The following is a 23,769-nucleotide window of genomic DNA, read 5'->3' as shown; positions in this document are numbered from 1 at the left end:
TGTGGAGGACCACTGAAGGAGGAGAGGCATTGTGCAGAGAAAATGCCATTATTGACTACTTGAGTTGATGCTGCATCTTGGGAGTTGATAGTGGCGTTAAGGCTTTTATCCTCTCTGTAGACCATCCTCTGGAAGGTAGTGGGGTCATTAGTCCTTGAACAAGCCAGATGGTCCACCCAGATGATAGTGGCTTACTCCTCCATACCCCTCCCCCAACTTATCTATACCCATATTTGGTATATTACATGAGTCTCAGGGAACTAAGGCTCAGAGCATCCCTTCAATATATATAGCAAATCAGAAGGGGCAGGTGGGGGAATGTGCTACAATGAAATTAAATGTGTAAGAGAAAAGCACATTTTAACTTTATATATCTGTCTCTGTCTGCCTCTTCTCTCTCTCTCTCTCTCTCTCTCTCTCTGTGTGTGTGTGTGTGTGTGTGTGTGTGAGAGAGAGAGAGAGAGAGAGAGAGAGAGATCGTGTATCATGTATGTATGTACATGTGTGTGCAGGTATGAGTATGTATGAGTGGAGACCATGTGATGACCTTTGGCAATATGATGCAGTTCCCATTCCTCGGGTGCCATCTACCTTTTTATTGAGACAGGATCCTAGATCTCACAGTAAACTAGGCTGTCTGGTGTGAGCCCCAGGGCCCTGCCTGCCCTGTCTCCATCTCACATGGGCATCAGTGTACACAGCTCTTTTTTTTCTCATCTAGATTCTGAAGATGGAGTTTAGGTCCTGATGCTCACAAGGCAAGTACGCTACCAGCTGAGCTGTCTCTCTAGCCTCCATTTTGTTTCCAGTTTTCTTCTTTGTTCTATCTGAACCTCATGACTTTGCTAAGGCAGCGTGCTTCGGGGGCAGTCCCCACAGCCACTCATGAAGTGTATCCCTTTGAGTTTGCTCACATTTGATCTCATCTGCTCCCTCCTGCCTACTTGCACAGTCTAAGATCTTCCTGTTTTCCAGGCGATTTCCTGCATCCCACCTTTTATCTGCAGACTCAGTGCTTTCCCAGTTCCTTCCAAAGGCAACTTCACCAGCTCCTTAAAAGAATATTGAATTGCCCGTGCTGATCGTCATGAGCCTTGCTCTTTATTCCTCCCTATAGAAGAGAATCTGTCACCGTACTTTGTGTCTTTGCTCCCTGCTTCTTAGCACTGTTACCCTCTATCAAGTCACATCTAGACATTTAGAAGAACGATGTTACTGTTTGAACATAAAGCATCTCCCACTAGCTCGGATGTGTGGCTGCTCAGTGTCCAGCTGCTGTTATTCTGGTAGCTCTGATGACTTCGGGAGGAAGGACCTAGCTGGGGAGAAGTAGATCACTGTGAGCGAGTCTCTGACTGCTTCTTGACTGCCTCAGGTCCCCTCCCGACAGACTGGACCCTCTGAAACCTCAAGCCTAAACCAGGTCTTTCTTCTTCTAAGTTCTGTTTGATATTGTGTCAAAATGACACAAAAGTAACTGATAAGCAGAATATATGCTTGATTGACAGGCAGTGGATTATGAATAGCAACGAGGAGAATGGAGAATGGGGACCACAGCTGTCTTTGCAGAAATGACCTCACATAAAGGCCCTGTCGTCCACATGTCACTCTTCACAGTCTCTTTCCTAACTAGTCTCAACCCAGCCTCCTGGTGCCTAGTGCCCAGTTTCCTGTGTAAATCGTGGGAACTCTGTTAAGTTAGCTTTCAGAGTAGCAGGTTTCCTTGTGCCTTTTTCATAATGCATATTTAGTTTCCTCATACACCTCCTACCCCACTCTCCTTCACAGATCTCCGTGCACCTCTCCGTCCCTACCACACCTTACCACCCCCAGTATTCCTTCCCCTCTACTCTCATACCACACATATTCTGTTGCCTTCTCCACTGTCCCTCCCTTAGAGCCTTTCCCCCACCTCATAGGCATTGTTCTAGTCTCCTGACCTCTACCTACACTTCCACACACCTAAATACACACAAGTTTAACAATAATAAAGAAGCTGGGGTCTACCTGGGGCAAATCGGGGAAGCTCGTGGTCACTGTTCTGCCCTGGACAGTAAGAGGGATTGGTACAGTTTTCTGTAGGTGGAGTGATGTTGGTGGTTATGTGGCTGCTGATGAAGATGTCGATGTTGACAGTGATGACGAAGAGGGTGATGATGTGTCTATCAGTGTCAATAGTGATGATGACGGTGATGGTGATGATGGCGGTGATGGTGATGATGGTGGTGATGACAACCATGGTGATGATGTTTTTGCGGATGGTACTGATGACGATGATGAGGATAGAGGATGGCGGTGATGGTGATGATGGTGGTGATGGTGATGATGATGATGGTGATGATGGTGGTGATGGTGATGATGGTGGTGATGGTGATGATGGTGGTGATGGTGATGATGGTGGTGATGGTGATGATGATGATGATGGTGATGATGGTGGTGATGGTGATGATGGTGGTGATGGTGATGATGGTGGTGATGGTGATGATGGCGGTGATGGTGATGATGATGATGGTGATGATGGTGGTGATGGTGATGATGGTGATGATGATGATGATGGTGATGATGGTGGTGATGGTGATGATGGTGGTGATGGTGATGATGGCGGTGATGGTGATGATGGTGGTGATGGTGATGATGATGATGGTGATGATGGTGGTGATGGTGATGATGGTGGTGATGGTGATGATGGTGGTGATGGTGATGATGGTGGTGATGGTGATGATGGTGGTGATGACAACCATGGTGATGATGTTTTTGTGGATGGTACTGATGACGATGATGAGGATAGAGGATGGCGGTGATGGTGATGATGATGATGGTGATAATGGTGGTGATGATGATGATGGTGGTGATGGTGATGATGGCGGTGATGGTGATGATGGTGGTGATGACAACCATGGTGATGATGTTTTTGCGGATGGTACTGATGACGATGATGAGGATAGAGGATGGCGGTGATGGTGATGATGGCGGTGATGAAGATGATGATGAGATGACAGTAATGATGATGGTTTGGGTGGTGAAGATGGGGTGGTGGAGAAGATGATGATGGTGGTGATGACGAGAGCAGCAGTCAGCACTGAAAGGCACGCTTTTCAGCGGCTTCCATGTACCAATTCATTTAGTCCAAATATTCTTTTTAAATTACCAGAACTTCCTTAGGATGCAGAGGACCTGGAATAAATTCCAGGGCCCTGTTGGGGAAGTGTTCCACCTCTGAACTACATCCCCAGCCCTCCATTCTCCTCTTTTTTTTTCAAACTGGAACTTGCTATGTATTCAGACTAGCCTCAAACTCCCAATCCTCCCGTGTCTGCCTCCAAGGAGTGATGACTTTGACATCATGCAGGGTGCCAAATGTTCCTATGACTCTTGTATCAGATGAAGAAACTGAGGCACAGATAACTTGCTGAAGAAAATGTTACACAGCTGGTAAAGGCAGAACTAAGTACAGATACAGATGTGCTGTCCCCAGAGCTACCGTGCTCAGCCTCCGCACTAACAATGCGGGTGCTTCATAATCTTCGTGGCGGAACCTGGAGGAAAATCAACCTGTATTAATAAGGACTACCACCACTAATTATGTTATGTGACCCCGACCAGAAATGATGGTGGGCTGGAAAAAGAAGGGAGAGAGACGCCCACCAGGCCACACCTTTTCTAAAAAAGAATCATGCTCTGGAGAGAAGGTTAAATCCATAAGATCTTTCCATGCAAGCATGACAGCGTGAATTCAATCTCCAGAAACCACATAAAAATGCTGGGCATAGTGGCATGAGCTTATGATCCCAATGCTAGGGAAGCAGAGACAGGCGGTTCTCTGGATATCATCAATCAACCAGCTTAGATTCTGTGGTGGTGTGAATGAGAACGGCCCCCATAGGCTCCTATGTTTGAATGCCTGGTCCCCAGTCAGGGGAACTGTTTGGGAAGGATTAGAAAGTGCGACCTTGTTGGAGGAGGTGTGTCATGTCACTGAAGGTGGGCTTTGAGGTTTCAAAGGTCCATGCCATATCCAGGTTTCCTCTCTCTGTCTCTGTCTCCGCCACATGCTTGTAGATCAGAATGTAAACTCTCAGAGACTGCTCCAATGCCATACCTGCAGCCATGGTCCCCACTATGATAGTCATAGACTCACTCTCTGAAACTGTAACACCCCCTTCGCCCATCCCCCCACCCCCAATCAATACATTTTTTTCTTCTAGAATTTGCTTTGGTCATGGTATTTTATCATTACAACAACAGAAAAAGTAGCTAAGACAAACTAATTGATGCCAGACTAAGTAATTAAGATAGACTAATTGCTGAGCCTTAGGTCCTAGTGATAGGGCTTATCCCAAAATAATAATGTGGATGACACCTGAGGTATGACACTAAAGTTGACTTCCTGCCTACACACACACACACACACACACACACACACACACACACACACAATTTTAAAAAGTTATCTTATACTGTCAGGCATGGTGGCGTACACCTTTAATTCCAGCACTTGCGAGACAGAGGCAGGCAGATCTCTATGAGTTTGAGACTAGCCTGGTCTACAGAGATAGTTTCAGACCAACCAAGATTTAGAGAGATTTTTTTTTTTTTAATATCATGGAAAAATGTTATTGGCAAGACTATTTGAGAATTCAGGTAAGGGCTCCTTAAGCCTTATTTCCAAATATCTTCAAAGCCCAGAAACAGGGATCACAAAGGCTCTGGTCTCAATCTTAAGGCTTCATAGCATTCTGCTGGGAAACTCAGTGGTCCCAGATGTACACAGATAATGCTGGCCACTGCTTCCCCACCACCACCATAGGTACTTTTCTTATCGGTTTTAATCCTCACCACTACCTTCGGAGGGATGTGTAATTATCTTCATTTTATAGTTGAAGAAATTGAGGCTCAGACAAGCTTTGCAGCCAACCCGAGTTCACATCATCTAAGCTGGTTGGCAGAGCTGGGATTAAAGCCAGCACAGCGTGACTCAGAAAACCCACTCTTCCCCAGATCTCTTGCCTGCTTGGTGCACATTGCCCCTGTGAAAGTGAGAGCCTTCGGTTTGTCTTTGTGGACAGCTCTGACTCATTCACCCTTGCAGCCCCTGAGGGCTCTGGAGCGGCCATGAGGTGTGATCTCCTAGGGCAGCACCTGCGTGGCTGCTCTTGTCCCCATGCCCCACTCATTACCCTGCCCCTCATGTTATTTTTAAGTTCACCAGGCTTCTCCTCTTTTTTTTTTTTCCCGGCTGCTACCAGCTTGAAGCAGATGGAGGCTTGGAGCTGACTCACCTGCACTGCAGCTAGCTCCCCAGGTCCCACTGAGGCACTCTGACAGCCAGGGTCACAGCTGTAGAGTGACATCCTCTCCAACATAGTGGCCATTTCCGTGGACAGGTCCTGCCAACCAACCATCCCCACTTCCTCTGCAAGGTCTCACTGGCCTCTCAAGTGTATGCCATCTGCTCCCGGTGATTTATCTGTGCCCCCTTCCTTCCCATCTGGCTTATAACATGCTGGGGTGGACCCAGGGTTTGATCTAGTACCTGTCTGCAATAGAAGCTATTTACACAGCTCTGGAGACAGAGGTCTAGTCTATGCATTAGCCCCTTTCTTTTCATCCTTTTTCCCATGGAGACTGTCTATGAATCATGCCGTCCTTTCCAAAGATGGAATGGCCACCAGGCTGCTGGGCTGCACTCGCTAGTGGGGTGCTGACCTTATGAGGTGATCAGAAAGGTTTGGCTTTGGATTGGGAGGATCTACGTTAGAAGCTGATGACCCTGACCCTACCGTCTAAGCTGCTTGTATCTCTCTTCCCATGCTCCATCAGCATGAGACTTGGGGTTCACCAATCAGATTACACCATTCCCTTGGCCCCAGAGAGTGGTCCAGGGTAGGCCAAACAGTCCTCTCCTTGAAGCTTTTCTAAGTGGAGCCCATGGGGAAATCGCCCGCTGCTCCTACCAACAATCCCAGTTTTCCTGGCCCCTCTTTTCCCTCCTCTCCAACACAAAAATTGTGCAGGGGTTGGGGATTTAGCTCAGTGGTTGAGCAAGCTCAAGGCCCTGGGTTCGATCCTCAGCTCAAAAAAATTGTGCTGACTACTTTTATGTCAACTTGACACAAGCTAGAGGGGACCTCAACTGAGAGAATGTCTCACAAGGTTGACCTGTAGGCAAGCCTGGGGTACATTTCCTTGACTGATGGTTGACTGACTAGGAGGGTCCAGCTCACTGTGTGTGGTGCTACCCTGTCCTAGTGGCCTAGATGCTGACATAAAGCAGGCAAGCCCTTAAGTGGAACTCCTCCATGGATTTTGCTCCAGTTCCTGCCTCCAGGTTCCTGGATGACGGACCTAGAAACAGCAAGATGAAATAAACTCTGTCCTCCCCGAGGCTGCTTTTGGTCACAGTGTTTTATCACAGCACTCGAAACCCTAACTAAGAAAGAAGCCATGTCTGAAGCTAGTACAAATGACGGTAATGGTAAGTCAGGTATGGGGCAGATGCTTGCAATCCCATACTGGGGACAGGTGGATCCCTGGGGCTCACTGATCACTTAGCCTAGTTGTATTAGCAAATTCCAGGCCAATGACATGCCCTGCCTCAGAAAAACAAGGTGAACAGCACTCTTAAGGAATGACATGTGGAGTTGATCCATGTCATTCACACACACACACACACACACACACACACTGCTATTTAAATCCAGACTTGATGATACATCCTCCCTGTACTTAGGAGGACAAGATAAATATGAGTTTAAAACCAGCATAGGCTACAGAGCAAGACCTTTGAAATGAAGAATCATGCCAATGAGCAAGGAGACTGAAAACCAAAGCAGAGAGAGGGCTGGGGATATGTTTCGGTTGGTAGAGTGCTTGCCTTTTGCATGCACAAAAGCTTAGGTTCAATCCCTAGCAGCACATAAGCTGGGCATGGGGGCACATACTTATAACCCTAGCACTTGGGGATTGTAGGCAGGAAGATCAGAAGTTCAAGGCTATCCTCAGCTACATACTGGGTTTGAGGCCAGCATGGGGCACATGAGAGTCTATCTCAAAAATAAGGACATGTTAGGGCTAGAGAAATGGTTCAGCAGTTATGAGCACTTTCTGCTCTTGCAGAGGACCTGAGTCTAGTTCCCAGCACCCACAATGGTCTGTAACTCTACTTTCAGGGGATTTGCTTCCCTCCTCTGGCCTCTGGGGGCACTGCACACATGTAGAAGGCATACACACATGAGAGCAAAACACTCTTGCACAAAAAGTACAAATTAAAACAATTTTAAGAGCCTAAGGACATGGAGGAAAAGAGACATAAAGATTAAGTTGGACAGCTGAGATCCCTCGATGGCACTCCTGTGCTCTACATTCTTGCCTCTCCAGTTCCAAGAGCCAACAATCCTTTCTCTCTGTTTTACTTCTTTCTGTTAGTGTGACTCAGAGTCTGCTGATGGTCGGCAGAGTCGAGGATCAATCCAGCCCCCAGTGGAGCTTCCTGCTGAGTTCCTGGAAGTCTTTCCCACTTTGATATCATTGAAAGGTCTTTTCTCATGTGACTTGTTTAAGAATCTCTTGCAAAGCTACACGGAAAAAGCCTTGGCAACCCAACTGTGTCTGACAGCGTTTCACAGGAGTCTCTATTTCTGCCTAGATAACATGTTTTGTTTTGTTTTTTCCTTTTGATGATCCAAACTCTAAGAGTGCCGTCCTACTGTGTCTCCCTAAGACAGCTGACAGCTATCTTCTGAAGTGGAAGTTGAGGCAACCAATAGTCCTACTGGGTGCCAACATTCAATGTTAGCACTGAGATGAGGCTCCCAGCTCTGTTTTCATTTCCAGCAGGAAACAGATGAGTGAGCGAGTGAGAGGGCATTTAGCACTATGTCAATTTACTGTTAACTTGTTCTTCAGTGGTGCTGAGGAGAGAACCTAGGGCCTTGCCTATTCTCAAAGAGCATTCCATCACTGAGCACACCCTCAGTCCTTCCCTGGGGGATTCTTGGCAATCTGATTCCTGCAGGTATGCGATTAGTGCCATACCTGTAATCAATAAAATAAAACTCCTGTAAGAAACACATACACATGTAATTGACACCTATGAGGGCTGGAGATGTAGCTCAGTGGTCAAGTATTTGCTCAGCATGTGTGAGGCCCTAGGTTTACTCTCTAGTACTGTAGACACACACACACACACACACACACACACACACACACACACACACACACGAGAGAGAGAGAGAGAGAGAGAGAGAGAGAGAGAGAGAAACACATTGTTACTTTTTTTTTGTATTAGCCTAAAACTATAGGTTCTTTTCAAATTCTTAATAATATATAAAATATATCAGAATGCCCTTAATTTTATTAGAGGTATGATGAAGTAATTAAGAGAAAAGTGATGAATGGGGAACTGGGCAAGAAGAACTAAGGAGGGAGGGACAGGGGGGAGGGGAAGAACAGGGCAAGCCATCAACTATTAGTTTTAATGTATTAGCACTGGGGAAAAAGCATGGAGATTCTATTACTCACACTAATCTTTCAACTTTCTAGAAATTTGAAGACATTTCTTTTAAAAAGCTACTAACTTTCAAGGCCACTTGACTCCCACTCCCTGTTCCATATGCTGTTTAGCACACCTGTGGCTAGGCGGTGTTAACAAGTATTTCCATCAGTACCAAGACTCGTGTGCCCACTTTTTTTTTTAAAGTTTATTTATTCATTATGTATACAGAAGAGGGAGCCAGATCTCATTACAGATGGTTGTGAGCCACCATGTGGGTGCTGGGAATTGAACTCAGGACCTCTGGAAGAATAGTCGGTGCTCTTAACCTCTGAGCCATCTCTCCAGCCCCAAAAGTCACTTTTTTTTTCTTTTCTTTTATTTTTTTTTTTGTTTTTTGTTTTTTGTTTTTTTGAGACAGGGTTTCTCTGTGTAGCTTTGTGCCTTTCCTGGAACTCACTTAGTAGCCCAGGCTGGCCTAGAACTCACAGAAATCCGCCTGGCTCTGCCTCTCGAGTGCTGGGATTAAAGGCATGCGCCACTACCGCCTGCTGTGTGTGTTCACTGTAATAATACCAGTTGTGATGGTTAATATTGATTGTGAACTTGACAGGATCTAGAATCACCTAGGAGACATGCTCCTGGGCACTTCTGTGAGGGAGTTTCTAGGTCAGGTTAATTTAAATGGAAAGACACACCCATTTCATGAGCTACATAAAAAGGAGAATGTGAGCTGAGCACCACCAGCATCCATCTCTCTCTGCTTCCTGACTGTGGACGCCCTGTGACCAGCTGCCGCCCTGTGACTAGCTGCCGCCCTGTGACCAGCTGCCTCCTACGCCTGCTGCCTTGCCTTCCCGGCATGATGGGCTGTACTCAGAACTGTGAACCAGAAGAAACCCTTTCTCCCTTAAGTTACTTGTGTAGGTATTTTTGTCACAGCAATGAGAAAAGTAACTAACACTCCAACAACAACAACAACAATAACAAAATACTAATACTCTACTCCAATCAAAGTCTGCCATCTCAACCTAGCCTGACAATGTGAGCGATGATGAATGTAGCAACACATGAGGTGGAGTGTCCTCTGCTGGGCTCCTAGTCCATGCTTTCTTTAAGTCTATGCAGATGCCCAGCTGCTCTTGGCATCCTCTCTCTCCACCCTGGCTTCCTCTATCCAATCTACCTGTCTCTCTTCTCTCGTACAACCTCTGGCCTAGTAGTCTGTCTCCTTACCTACCTCATTATCCAGTCTTCCAGGCTGGGATATATATAACCTAGCTTATGTCTACTCCCTGCTCACCTGACATCTCCCTGAACAGGTCAAGTTCTGGCTATTCCAATCTTTGTTCAAGTTTACAAGACTTTCCTTCTGGCTTCTTAGAAGAAGCCTCATTGATCTTAATGGCATTCTTAACCCATACTTACATGTAACCATCCTGGCAGGGGCAGAAGATGCTCTAGACCAGTGGTTCTCAACCTTCCTGATACTGCAACCTTTTAATATAGCTCCTCATGTTGTGATGACCCCTCAACCATATTTTTTTTTATCAAGACAGGGTTTCTCTGCAGAACTTGCTCTGTAGACCAGGCTGGCCTCAAACTCACAGACATCTACCTGTCTCTGCCTCCTGAGTGCTGGGATTAAAGGTGTGCACCATCACCGCCAGGCCATAAGATTATTTTTGTTGCTACTTCATAAGTATTATTTTGCTACTGTTATGAGCCATAATGTGAATATCTATGTTTTCTGATGGTCTTAAGTGACCCCTATGAAAGGGTTGCTGGATCTCAAAGGGGTCGTGACATACAGGTTGAGAACCAGACACTTGTACTTCTCCCTTTAGCTACTGGACAATTGAAACAATGAATCCCTGGGAATCTCAGGCTAGGAGAAGAAATAGGCTAAACCTGGTATAAAACAGAGGAGGGATTTATCTCCCAGGAAGACATTTCATACTCTTCAGACAATTTATCAGATCAATTATGGCAGGGATTAGAAGTCAAGACAATGATGCATCAGTGATGGCCAGGACTGCTTAACCCTCTGTTTAAACTTAAGCCTAGTATCAAGATCTTAGAGATGGACTTGGGGATTGCTGGACCATTTTATCTGTTCCTGTTCCCAATGTGACCCTAAACACAATCTCCTTTCTCTACTTCACACTATTACTTTTCTCTTTAATTGGTCTATTGACGACAAGTGGTTGACCTAGCTTGTTAGAGTTTCTGGGGTCCAGGCTTTGACCCTAGAACCACTGGTAACATACTGGCTTTCTCTCATTTTCTTTTAAATTTAGAAAATCTATATAAAGTAAGGAATGGTTTCAAACACCTTTAATCACAGCATTTGAGAAACTGAAGCAAGAGGATGACAAGGGTAGCCTGAGCTACATAGTGAGATACAGACTTTGTCTCAAAAAAAATTATTGTAGGACTCATTGGTTAAGAGAACCTGTTGTTCTTGCAGGCAACCTAGGTTTCTTTGATCCCAGTACCCACATGGACCATCAGAACTCCAGTTCCAAGGGATCCAGTGCCTTCATCTGACCTCTGCAGGCACCAACCATCAAGTGGTAAACATACACACGTGCATGAAAAACACTCATACCCATAAAATAAATACATCTAAAACAACCTTTTAATTAAAAAAACTCCCTACAAGCTATTATTTTAAAACTGTGATAACTGGTTGATTTGTGTGTGTTTGTTTGTGTGTTCATGTATGTTTATGTGTGTGGAGGCCAGAAGGCAAGTTCAGATGTTGGCTGGCAGCATCTATTCTATTTTGAGACCGAGGATCTCATTGACTTGTAGCTCACCAATTAGGCTAGGAGGCTGTCTGCTGAGAGAGCCCCAGTGCTGGGATTGAAAGTTGTTTTTTGTTGTTTTTTTTTTTTAATTTTAAAACATCTTTTTTTTTTTTAAAAAAAAAAAGATGTATTTATTTATTATGTATACAGTGTTCTGTCTGCACATATCCCTGCAGGCCAGAAGAGGGCGCCAGATCTCATTACAGATGGTTGTTAGCCACCATGTGGTTGCTGGGAATTGAACTCCGGACCTTTGGAAGAACAAGCAGTGCTCTTAACCTCTGAGCCATCTCTCCAACCCCCGGATTACAAGCTTTTTTTTCCATGGGCATCAAAGGTTGAACTCAGGTCCTCATGTTTACAATGCAAGCTCTCTACTGACTGAGCTATCTCCCTTGCCTATAAAAGATAGACCTTTTAAAACTCTTATATGTAAGCTTTATTGAGCCGAGACAGCATACAAATGACTTGTGTTGGAAGTCATTATTTCTGGTATGTATGCTCCTCTAAGTTGTAAGTTCTCTGAGGACAGGGACTTACTCTTTTCTTTTTCTCTGACCCCTTAGATGTATCCGATTCACAGTAGACATACAATAAGTGTTCACCGAATAAAAGAAACATATCTGATGTTATAACCCTAGCCTCTTGTTAATTGGACCATCATTCAGAAGGAACAAGCCATTTCCCAGGAGATATCAGATGGTTAACAATTCATAAAGACTCCCTTGGCCTTCTAAGCCTTCAATGTCATTGTTATGCACAGAAGTGTCTGCAGGGGCCTGTCCTTGCTCAAAGCAGCAGGAGGAAGGGGGAAGAATTCAGAGGCACCTTCATTCCTTGATCTACTCTTGGCTAAGCTCTATTCCTTTTACTGATCATCTGTTTTTTGAGACAAGGTCTCACACAATTCAGGTTGGCCTTGAACCCCACCACTGACTCCTGTAGCTGAGGAATGGTCTTGAACTACGTATTCTTCTGCTTCCACCTCTATGGAACCTGGAACCAAACTCTCAGATCTTGGGGGAAGGATGGCCCATGTATAGTGATGACCCAGCAAAGCAGAGGGAAAAAAATAGAATAGCAAGAATACAGGTGAAAACATGACCCAAGGTCTCATTCCTGAAATGATCCAGAAAGTTCTTAGGTTGAGAAATTTTCAAGAGCAGCAATATTTGTGGAACAATCACAGAGGCTTTGATTGAGATGTTCATTCATCTTCCAAACGTACTCCATGTTCCACAGACGGAGGAATCAAGGCTTAGGTAAGGACAGAGGCAGGGTGTGGATTCCACAAGCCAGGTGATTGCTGAACTGGGACCCTGTCTGAAGCTTCCCTATTAGGTATCCTGTTGGTCCTGAGGCAGGATAGTAGAGGAGGTTCTGCAGATTAACATATGAAAGGCCACAGCAATGGAAGGACTGACAGCCCTTAGTCTGCCTGAACTGCACTAAGCCAAGGGACTGTGCTATAAGAACTTGTTATGGGTTCATAAAAGGTCATTGCATACCTCACTTCAACCCCCTTTCCTTTTTGAGCTCTTTGAACCCAGCCACAGGCAAGAGACCCAGCACATCTCTGGGCTCCCCTGCACATCTTCCTTAATAAACTACCTCCTTCCCTGTAATTATCCATGTGCCCCATACAATTCATTGCAAAGAACCTTGAACCATCAGTGTCTGCCTTCCAGACTCACTGCACTAGTGACAGCTAGGAGAGTTGGTGTGAGACACTAGTTCTCAGTATTGATTGCTGTTAGATTTCTTTCCATTTCCTCTCTAATTCTGACTCAATTGGCCAAGAGTAACTCTTCTTAAAGCTCCTGGAAGGATACCAACAATGACCACAGTATAATAATCTTGTCTCCCCATTCTTTATTTTTAATGTTTTGACACCAAAAGGCATTGCTGATCCTGGAGGGCCTGTATTCCCTCCCCCCCAAAATTAATTGAACTCCTAGAGATGTGTTCTGTAGCTGTTGTCTTCAGACTGACACATTACTTTACTTGTAGAGAGGAGGAAACAAATGAGCATAAGTGTTCTGAAACATTTAACTATGTAAAGATGTGTTACATTTGTTTCTGCTTCCTTGCTTAATGATGTAAAGATGTGTTACATTTGTTTCTGCTGCTTTTGTTAATGATGTGAAGATGTGTTACATTTGTTTAGGATGTATTTGTTTCACCTTGCCTGCCTTAGTCACCTGATTGGTCTAATAGAAAGCTGAATGGCCAATAGCTAGACAGGAGAGGGATAGGCAGGGCTGGCAGACAGAGAGAATAAAAAGGAGACAGAGAAGATAACAAAGGAGAAAGAGAGAGACACACGCAGGGGCCAGCCAGGTAGCTGCCAACCAGCAGACACAGAGTAGGACGCACAAAGAAAGATTAAAATGCCCTGAGGCAAAAGGCAGACAAAGAGAAACAGGTTCATTTAAGTTAGAAGAACTAGCCAGAAATGAGGCTAAGCTGGGCCGAGCATTCATAACTAGTAATAAGCCTCCATGTCATGCTTGGGGAGCTTGGCTGGTCGCCCAAAAGAAAAAGCCTGGTACACTTAAGCTTCCTGTGAAGCTCACTAGACATCTAAAAGACCCACAGAGTCCTTTCCTGAGCAAATAAATGGCCGAGGAAGAGGAGACTTTTCAGTGGTGTAGCTGCTTGCAAGTTGTTCAGAGAGCTCCATGAATGCAAACTTTCTTAGTTGTCACCCAGGCTATGGTGGGCTTTTGGTTGATGCAGCTGTCCCAGTCACTCACGCATCTACAAGGAACCCCTCCCTATGTTTCTGTAGAGAATTCCTTACCCATGCTGCTGTGATTAACCCTTCATCCATTTGTTTCGTTTGTTTGTAACAAACTCCTGTGAACTCACTAGTTCAACATTCAAAGCCTAAATGAAATCATTTCTTTGGTCTGATGTCAAGTGCCCTTTCAGGGGTGAGTTCATGTTTATTCATGTCTCCCCAGGAAAGGTCACTCAACATGGCAAATAGTTCACCTATGAGTACTCTTTATAAATATAAGCCAACCTATTCAAAACCCAAACTCCTAGAAGCCTCCTTTTAGAGTCTGGACCACCAACCATCTGCCCTGATACCTTTCCACACCCCCAGTGACAGACCCTTAAGGACAGGCTCTGTGCTTCCAGAATGTGAAATTATTCTAGCCAACTAAAAACCTGCCTATCTCTTCCTTCTTGTGGAAGCCACAACAAAGGTCCCTAGCCATGTTTCCCCCTTCTTTCCGCTGCCACAGGCTGAGTCTCAATGTTTCCTTTCCCAGTCCTCATGGTATACTATGCTCCCTACCCCTGAGAACTGGCTATGAAAACCCTTCAGTAGCAATTATCATCTGAGCTTCTGGCTTTGCCATGGTTACCTACAATAATGCCTTTAATAATGGGTTTGTAAGAATGGATTTGGGGAACCAAAAACTGGGTTTTGCATAAACCCTGGGGCTTGGGAATCACCCTGTTGGTTGGCTTCTTTCTCCTCTTTCCTTCAGGATGATTTCCGTGTTATCCTGTTTACTGTTGGAGCTTTTCTTAAACATTTATTTTTTGTTTATTTTCATTTATAATTATGTATGTTTGTGATATTTTGGCAAAGAATGTGGTTGCCTTTTGCCCTTGTCTGAATAATCTGCTTAAGGCTAAATGGAAAAATTTTGGACTAATTGGGTTATCAAAAGAGATTTCAAAATAGACTAATATTAACTCTGTTGTGTGGTTATTAGTAGTCTCTCTTATGGAGGTCTACAATGAAAAGGAGCAGCAAGGCAAAAAGAAATACAAAATACAATTTATGGAGTAAAAGATAACCAGGAAATTTGATGTTGGAGCCAAGAAATGTTGTGTTCAAAGAAATAAAGGGAGTGATGCCCACAGAGTAGACCCTGCCCAGCTAATCCTGCAATTTGTGAAGAAAAAAAAAAAAAAAAAGGCCCAGGAAATCATCCATTCCTAAAGAGCAACAACAAATCAAAGTTTATGCAAATGTAATTCAAAATGTGGTCCAGGTTCCCTCTCAAGCAGGCATCAGAACCAGGCAGCATCAACCACTTGGTTCTGGCTTTAGAGTCCTGAAGAATAGAGAAGTAAAGGGATTGTGGAATCCTCCTCCACAGTTAAGGAAAGCTGCTAAGGGCAGACATGTGACAGGGGAGTCCCTTCATGAAGGCCCAGGCAAGCCATTGCATCAAGCTATGAAAGTGAATCCTGGATTGTGTTGTTGGAGGTGCCAGAGCTGTGGATAGCTGCCGAGGACAGCTGCAGACAGTGAGTGGAACCAGTCCAAGACAGAGAAGTGTGTTGTAGACAGCAAAGCTGGGAGGGTGGAACCGTCAAAGCCCTTTGATATCAGACATGGAGCTAGAGGATTTGGAGTTTGCCCTACTGTGTTTTGGTGTTGCTTTGGATCAGTATTTCCTCATTATGTCCCCTTTCCCCCATTTTGGGATGGTAATATGTATTCTGTGCCATTGCATGTTGGAAGTATGTAATTTGCTGTTTGATTTTACAGAGGTTAAAATTAAGAGGTTGTCTTGACTCTCAAAAAAGACTTTGTACTCTTAAGCTTTGTTGAGATTGTGAAAGTCTATGGGGACTTTCAAGTTGGACTGAATGTCTTTTGCATTATGGTGTGGCTACAAGCCTTTGGGATCCAGGGAGCAGAATGCAGAGGTTGGAATGAGAATGGCCCCATAGGCTCATATGTTCCAATGCTTGGTCCCCAGTTGGTGGAACTGTTTGGGAAGGATTAGGAGGTGTGTCACTAGAGTGATCCTGAAGTTTCAAAAGCCCATGCTATTCCCCCTAGCTCTCTCTCTGCCTCTCTTACTGCCCCATGCTTGTGGAGCAGATGTAAGTTCTCAGGTACAAGGCCTTCCTGCCTATTGCCATGCTCCCCGCCATAATGATCATAAATTTTAACCCTCTGGAACTGCCAACCTCCAAATTATATACTTTTCTTTTATAAGTTGCCTTGGTCATGGTGCTTGTCATGGCAATAGAAAAGTGACTAAGACAATACATTTCCATAGCACATTTTATATGGTACAAATGTGTTGCTAGAGGAGAGTTAAATTTTCTTTTCCTTAGGCCTCTTTGGTCTTCTTTATATGGTTGAGGACACAGTGTGCCTTTAAAATTTACCCTCTAAGGGTAAAAGACTTTGGTGAAAATTAGCCTAGTAAGGACATTGTCTAGCCAGCAAGGAGCCTGAGAACAGAGGAGTATATGTTGCTTCTGTTCTAGGCAAGATGGTGACTCAGAATAAATAACATAATCATCCACCTCCAGGAGAAAGCATCATTATTTGGGAAGGAGAAAGTCAGGCCTAGCAACATCTCTTATAGGCAGCAAACCAGCTCCTGGTTAAAAGGAAACATGTGGAAATAATATGCTAGAAGTTCAAAGATCTGCACCCAAATCTGCTTTTAAACCTCTAGTTAGCATAGCAGGTGGAGGGCAGAGTGGGCTGATGAAATGGGGAAGAAAATTATGCTGGAACAGGGAGGGGGAAAAGGCTGTCCTGGTAGGGGCTGTATCAGCTGCACAGAGCAGAGAGGAGCACTGGAAATAGTCCCCACTGACACTTTTGCAAACAATCTGCAACAAGATGTGCCTGGTGAAGTCCATGTTGCAGCGCATGACCTTGGACCTTCCTGGGTGGTAGAAGGCCAGGCCAATGGAGATGGACGTCAGAGGTCTATAGGGCTGAGTGACTGGGCAAGAAACTGGAAAATGAGCTGCTTCAGGGCAAACCCTGACAATGCTTCCAGGGGGAAAAATCAGCTGTGAACCAAGGACAGGCCGAAGAAGAACTGTGTGCTACAGTTGGAACACGTTAGCCCAGAAGGGCCATCAAATGACATAGCTCATTATCCCTCTGATTTCTGAAATGCCTTGCCTTCCACAGCCTTCTCAGTACCCTGTGTTTTTTTCCGGGGACTTTCCTGGTCCTCATTTGTAACTTCGTTTGAATATTATCTTGCTCTCCACTGTGATCACCACTGTCTCATGAATTGCCTGTGTTGTTTAACTCCCAATTCAAAGACCTCCTTCCTCAACCATGCTCCCACCCGTAGCTGCTCAGCGTTAATCATGCCAATTCTTTGCTCAGACCTCTGTGGAGAGCATGCCAACTTGATCTGTTTGATGCTTGCACAGGGCACTGTGGACTCCTTGAATGTAAGAGATGTTAGGGCTAGGGTGATGGCTCTCTACCATCTGCATAGAAAAGCCTGGTGTGGATACATGTGCCTATAATCCTAGTATTGTGGGAGATGGGGAAAGGAGAATAGAGGCAGGGCAGCTTGCTGGCTGGCAGTCTGTCTCCAGGTTCAGAGCGACCCCGTCTCAAGGAAACAGAGTTACATAACAGGGGAGACACAACATCTTCTTCTAGCCTCTGCATGGGCACAGGTGTGTGTACCTGCGAACAGTGCACATCACACACAAGAACAGCCCCACCCCCCACCCCCCACCCCCCTGCCAGGCTCTGGTCTACATATCCTTTGTTCTGCCAGCCACACCAGACAAGGATCTTAAGCTTCACAGCCAGGCTCCAAACACATGACTACAGTGACAGTCAGGCTGATCCAGGGCTGGCCAACCATGCCCATCCTACACCATCCTACACATCACATTGACCTAGCTTTAGCCCAGGGCCACCGCTGTGGGTTCCTCTAGAGTACAGAGGTAGGAAGAGTGTAGCCATGAGGCTTTCCCTGTATGCATTTCTATTAAACTCTGTCCTCCAGCTAAGGCCTCACACCAGGAGTCACAGATTTATGGAAATAGTTCAGGCTTGGAAATACAAATAGTTTCAAAAATGACTCAGGCAACTTCATGGGTGAGAGACCCATAATGGCTTATTCTGGCAAACCAGAATGTTCTGTTGTACATTTCCTGCGTTTCCATCTGACATCAGGATAAATAACTATGTTGGATGGTTTTGTTTAGACCCCTTACAGCCTTCAATTGTTGTGCTTCTCTGGGTTCCCACCAAATGTTCTATGGTGTTACTGTCATTCACAGGGCGAAGCCGCCCAGGCCAGAGGAGGGGGGAAGGGAAGGGAAGGCAAGTGGGTGAAGCGAGGGCTGGGAAGAGGCGACAGTATCAAAAATGGCATTGCCAAAAGTTCAACCTAATGTGGGGGGACTGAGTGCCAATACCACCCCCACACTGAAGCACAGCCCTGTATATGGTTTACTTCTTAGGAGATTACAGAGTAAAATGTTCTCTTCTTGAAATTCTTAGGAGCTAAGGAATTTTATTATTTTATGTTGTTTGAAAGAGGATCTCACTGTGTAGCCTGTGCTGGCGCCTTGATCCTCCTGCTCCCTTGGATTCTGGGATTGCAGGTGCACACCACCACATTCAGTTTCAGAAGTTTTAAAGAGAAAAAATATCCTGTGCAGGAATGACCACCATTAATATTTTGATGCAACTTTTCTTATCCATCCATGTGGTACATATGCACACATGCATCTATCCATCCATAATACCACTCATTTATCAGTGGATGCTTACATCCATTCTACCCATTATCCACCCTCCTGTGTACCCATTTATCTATCCACCCCCTACTTATTCATCTGTCCATCTACCTATCCATCCACCAGTCTGTCCAACTATTCATCTATTCACTCATTCTCCATCCATCCAAATTCCCATCCATCTGTTCATCCATGTCATTCATTCCACCCACCACTCATCCTTTTATCTATCCATCTATCCATCCATCCTCCCATTTGCCTATCCATCCATCCACCCATCTTCCCACCCAATCTCCTGCTCACTCATCCATATGCATGTATTACAAATATTGTAAGAGATTATACTATAAATAACAGAATCAACTTTCCCACTTAACACTATTTTGAGCATTTTCCCTTATTATTGGATATCCTTTGAAAATATGGATTTAATTATTTCATAATATATATCATTCTCATTATTGGATGTTTTGATTGTCTTATTTTTCCCCTCTTACCATAGTGCCCAGGTGCACACTCTTATACACATAAAGACTCCTATTTTTAGTTATTTTAACTATTAATTTGTTGAAGTATAATTTTGGGACCAAAGAACATGAACTACTTTAAGGTTTGCTCTCCCCCTCCCCATATACACACTCACCTAACTACTTCCTGTAGTCCTTTTGTGACCCTTTAGTCACACACCTTGTTTGGTTAGTGACTTTTCAGGGTGACGGAATAAATCAAATGAAAAGAAAATGGAAGACTCAAACTCTAAATTTCTCTTCAAGGACACTAAGCCTCATAAGTGTGTGTGTGTGTGTGTGTGTGTGTGTGTGTGTGTGTGTGTGTGTGTGTATGGGGGGTTATGAGAAGTTAGAGAGCAAACTGCATGTAAACTTGCCATAATTGAAAAATCCATATAAATATCCCTACAGAAACTAAATGCCAAGGGCTTAGGTATGTGAGAATGCTAAGATAGATGAATGGGTGGATGAATGGAAGATGGGTGGGTGGATGGATGGAGGGAGGGATGGAAGATGGGTGGGTTGATGGATGGATGGATGGATGGATGGAGGCATGGATGGATGGAAGATGGGTGGGTGGGTGGGTGGATAGATGGATGGAAGGATGGATGGATTCATAGCACAGGTAGGGTATGCAAGAATGGCAAGCCCTATGCTATTTGTCCCTAAAGGTACCTGGTACTGCACTGTACCACATTGCTAGGGCCACTCAAGTAAGACACAGGTGGTGGTGGCTTAAACAACAGACAATGATTTTCTTATAGTCCCAGAGGGCAGAAGTCCAAGTTCAAGATGAAGGTTGGCTTCCTGGAGGTCTCTCTCCTTAGCTTTCAGATGCTGTCTTCTCCCGGCCACTTTGCAGGTTTTCTATTGCTGTGAAAAGACACCATGACCATGGCAACCCTTACAAGAAAAACATTTAATTGAGAAGGCTCACTTATAGTTTCAGAGGTTCAGTCAATATCAACATGGCATGGAGCATGGTGGCATGCAGGCAGATGTGGTGATGGAGGACTAGCTGACAGTTCTATATCTTACAGTCAACCGGAAGTGGACTGAGACACTGGGTGGTATCCTGAGCATAGGAAACCTTAAAGCCCATCCCTACAGTGACACACTTCCTCTAATAAGGCCATACCCACTCCAACAAAGCCACACCCCCTAGTGGTGCCACTTCCTTGAAATTATGGGGGCCAATTACATTCAAACTATCACACTGACTCAAACAAGGTAATTGTCCTATGGCCTCTGAATGTACATGCTTACATACACACCTACCCAGTCCACAAATACCATGCATGCACTCAGACAAAGATTTAAAAATACCTTCAGTTTAATGGTGAAGTGATTTCAAACAGTCCTCACAGGCTGAAGATGGAATTCAATAGGTAGACTGTCTGCCTGGAAAGCTGGAAACCCTGGGTTTCGTACTGCATTAGACTGCATTAGGATGTGAGTGTGGTGATGCATGCCTATAATCCTAGCGCTTGGGAGGGAGAGGAAGAAGGATCAAAGGTTCAAGGCCATCCTTAGCTACAGAGCAGAGGACAAGGTCAGTTTGGGATTCATGAGATTCTGACATAAACAAACAACCACGTTCTCACAATTATTGTTATTATTTAAACTACGTGTATGAGTCTCTGTATGCAGATGTGAGTGTGAGTGGCAGAGGCCAGAAGAGGGCTTTGCAGTCCTGGAGCTGAAGTTGCAGGCAATAGTGAGCCTCCTGATGCAGGTACCAGGAACTGAATTTAGGTCTTCTTCAAGAGAAGTCAGTGCTTTTTTTTTTTTTGGAGACAGGGTTTCTCTGTGTAGCTTTGCGCCTTTCCTGGAACTCGCTTTGTAGACCAGGCTGGCCTTGAACTCATAGAGATCCTCCTGCCTCTGCCTCTCGAGTTCTGGGATTAAAGGCGTGCGCCACCACCGCCCGGCCTGAAGTCAGTGCTCTTAACAGCTGAGCATCAATCTAGCCTCTGTTTCTCATGATTTGTGATGAGAAACCTTTCTACTATTAATCCTGTCAGTGTGTGTTTATTGTCTATGGTACTGCATATAATGTTTTGGGGACCAGGGGACCATAGTGTTACTTGGATGAAGCACCAGAGTACAGAATGAAGACCCATGAGTGGACGCTCCAGAAAGGTTGGTTATAGGTCAGTGTGAATAAGACCTCTCTAAACAACAAACACTTACCTCCTACAGAATGACCTTGAGAGATGGCACAGAGGAGCTCAATGCCTTGAACTTCATAAGTGTTGGAGTCAGTCACAGAGGTCATTTCCTTCCCTGGGAGCCCATCACTTCTGGGCTTTGTCCCAAAAGAATTCAAAACATCTCTCATTCTTTTAACTTAGAAATGTCCTCTGCTGAATAATGTGTTCCTTAAGATTTCTTTACTATGTATTTGTAGTGTACCTTTATTATCCTTGCCCTGCTCCCCCTGCACCCCCCCCCCCCAGAAGTATTGACAGAAGACAATACTGAGAGACACAGGTCTAAATTCTAGGCAGGTGTTCTACCACTGAGCCACACCCCAGCCCCTCACTGGAGGATTCTAGGCAGGTGCTCTATCACTGAGTCACACCCCAGCCCCTCACTGGGGGATTCTAGGAGCTCTACCACTGAGCCACACCCCAGCCCCTCACTGGGGGATTCTAGGCAGGTGTTCTACCACTGAGCCACACCCCAGCCCCTCACTGGGGGATTCTAGGCAGGGGCTCTACCACTGAGCACACCCCAGCCCCTCACTGGGGGATTCTAGACAAGTGTTCTACTGCTGAAGCCCAGCCCAGCCTTTTGATATTCTAAAGCAATCACCTATGGTCTCCAGGTTGGATCTCCCTGCTATAGGAAAACAAATGCTTGGCCTCCCAGGGTAATGAAAAAGCAAGCTTTCTCTTATGCAGGAAATGTAGGGAAAGTTAAATTGCTGAAAACCAGAGGAAGGTATGTCTGTTGAATCTGTTGCTAGATTTGTTCCTCTCTCCAAAGTAAATATCTCAAAACTTCTACATGCTGTTCTACCTTTAAGGTTGTCAAGTCCCTTCTCCACACATTCAATGGTATAGGTGTGAGAGAGAGGTAGGATATGTGTGTGTGTGTGTGTGTGTGTGTGTGTGTGTGTGTGTGTGTGTGTGAGAGAGTGTGTGTGTGTGAGAGAGAGAGAGAGAGAGAGAGAGAGAGAGCCTCTGATGCTTGTGCCCATGTCTATGCATGTTGCATATGCATGTTGCATACACATGTGGAGGTACAAGGCCAAGGTCAGTGTTAAGTGTCTTTCTCATCACTTGACACCTTTATTTTTATTCATTAAGAAAAATTTTCCATTCATTTTACACACGGATCAAAGATCCCCCATCTTCCCTCCTCCCATCCCCCAGCATCCCCCTCCCAACCCATCCCCCACTCCTCTCCACAACAAGGCAAGGCCTCCCACGGGGAGGCACATCCAGTAGAGGCAAGCCCCTCCCCCTGCCTCCAGGCCACAGGAGGTGTCCCATCATAGACACCTTTATGTTTTTGAGGCAGAGTCTCTCCATGGACCTGAAGCTCATTGGCTTGGCTAGGCTGGTTGGACAGTGAGCTTCAGAGAGCTCCAAGGCTATTTTTTGGAGTATCAGTGGCAGGCATTTTACTAACTGAGCCATCTCTCCAGTCTGCTCCTTGGTACTTTGGCAAAGTAGCTATCTGCGCTCTAACCACTGTCCCCTCTGCCTACGCCACACTTCCACATCACAGGACATTCCCAGATGCTCGAGGCTAGAACCCCTGCTCTCAGTGCCCCTTTCTGTAGGACACTCATCCAATCAGATTCTTGGTCTTCATGTCTCTTCCGATGTCAGCCCCGCCCCTAATCATGTCTCTACTGTCTGGGGTTGGCTCAGTGTCCTACCAATATCGCTCTTCCAGGTACTGTGAGGACATCCTTGTCACTATATCTAGAGGCCACTTTTTAGACTTAATTCTGGACCCTGTTGCTTTGATTGCACCAGACGCTGGACTTATCTTCCTGTTTCCTTCTCAGATGCTGCAGGTGCCCACATCCACGTGTCCAGTGATCCTGTCTGTGTGCAGATTCAGGGCTGAGGGAATGGCTCAGTTGGTAAAGGGCTTGCCATACAAACATGAGGATGTGAGCTTTGTCTTCAGCTCCCACATAAAAAGCCGGGTGTGTTGGCTCATGCCTGGAATCCCAGTGCTGAGGAGACAAAGACAAGGGGATCCCTGGAACTCACCGGCCAGCCAGCTTAGTCTAGTTGACGAGTTCCACGTTCCGTGGGAGATTCTGTTTCAAAAATTAAGAAGGAGAGTGATTGAGGACGATACCTGATGACTATATGCATACATGGTCTCTGAGTACATACATGTATGCATATACCTACATGTGTGCATCCATCTTACACCCATGTGCACACACACACCATTTTAAAAGTTTAACAGATTAAAAAAAAATCTA

Source organism: Onychomys torridus, chromosome 22, assembly GCF_903995425.1.
Source record: "Onychomys torridus chromosome 22, mOncTor1.1, whole genome shotgun sequence".
Lineage (NCBI taxonomy): Eukaryota > Metazoa > Chordata > Mammalia > Rodentia > Cricetidae > Onychomys > Onychomys torridus.
The sequence above is the reverse complement of the archived record's forward strand: the minus strand, read 5'-3'. Positions refer to the sequence as shown.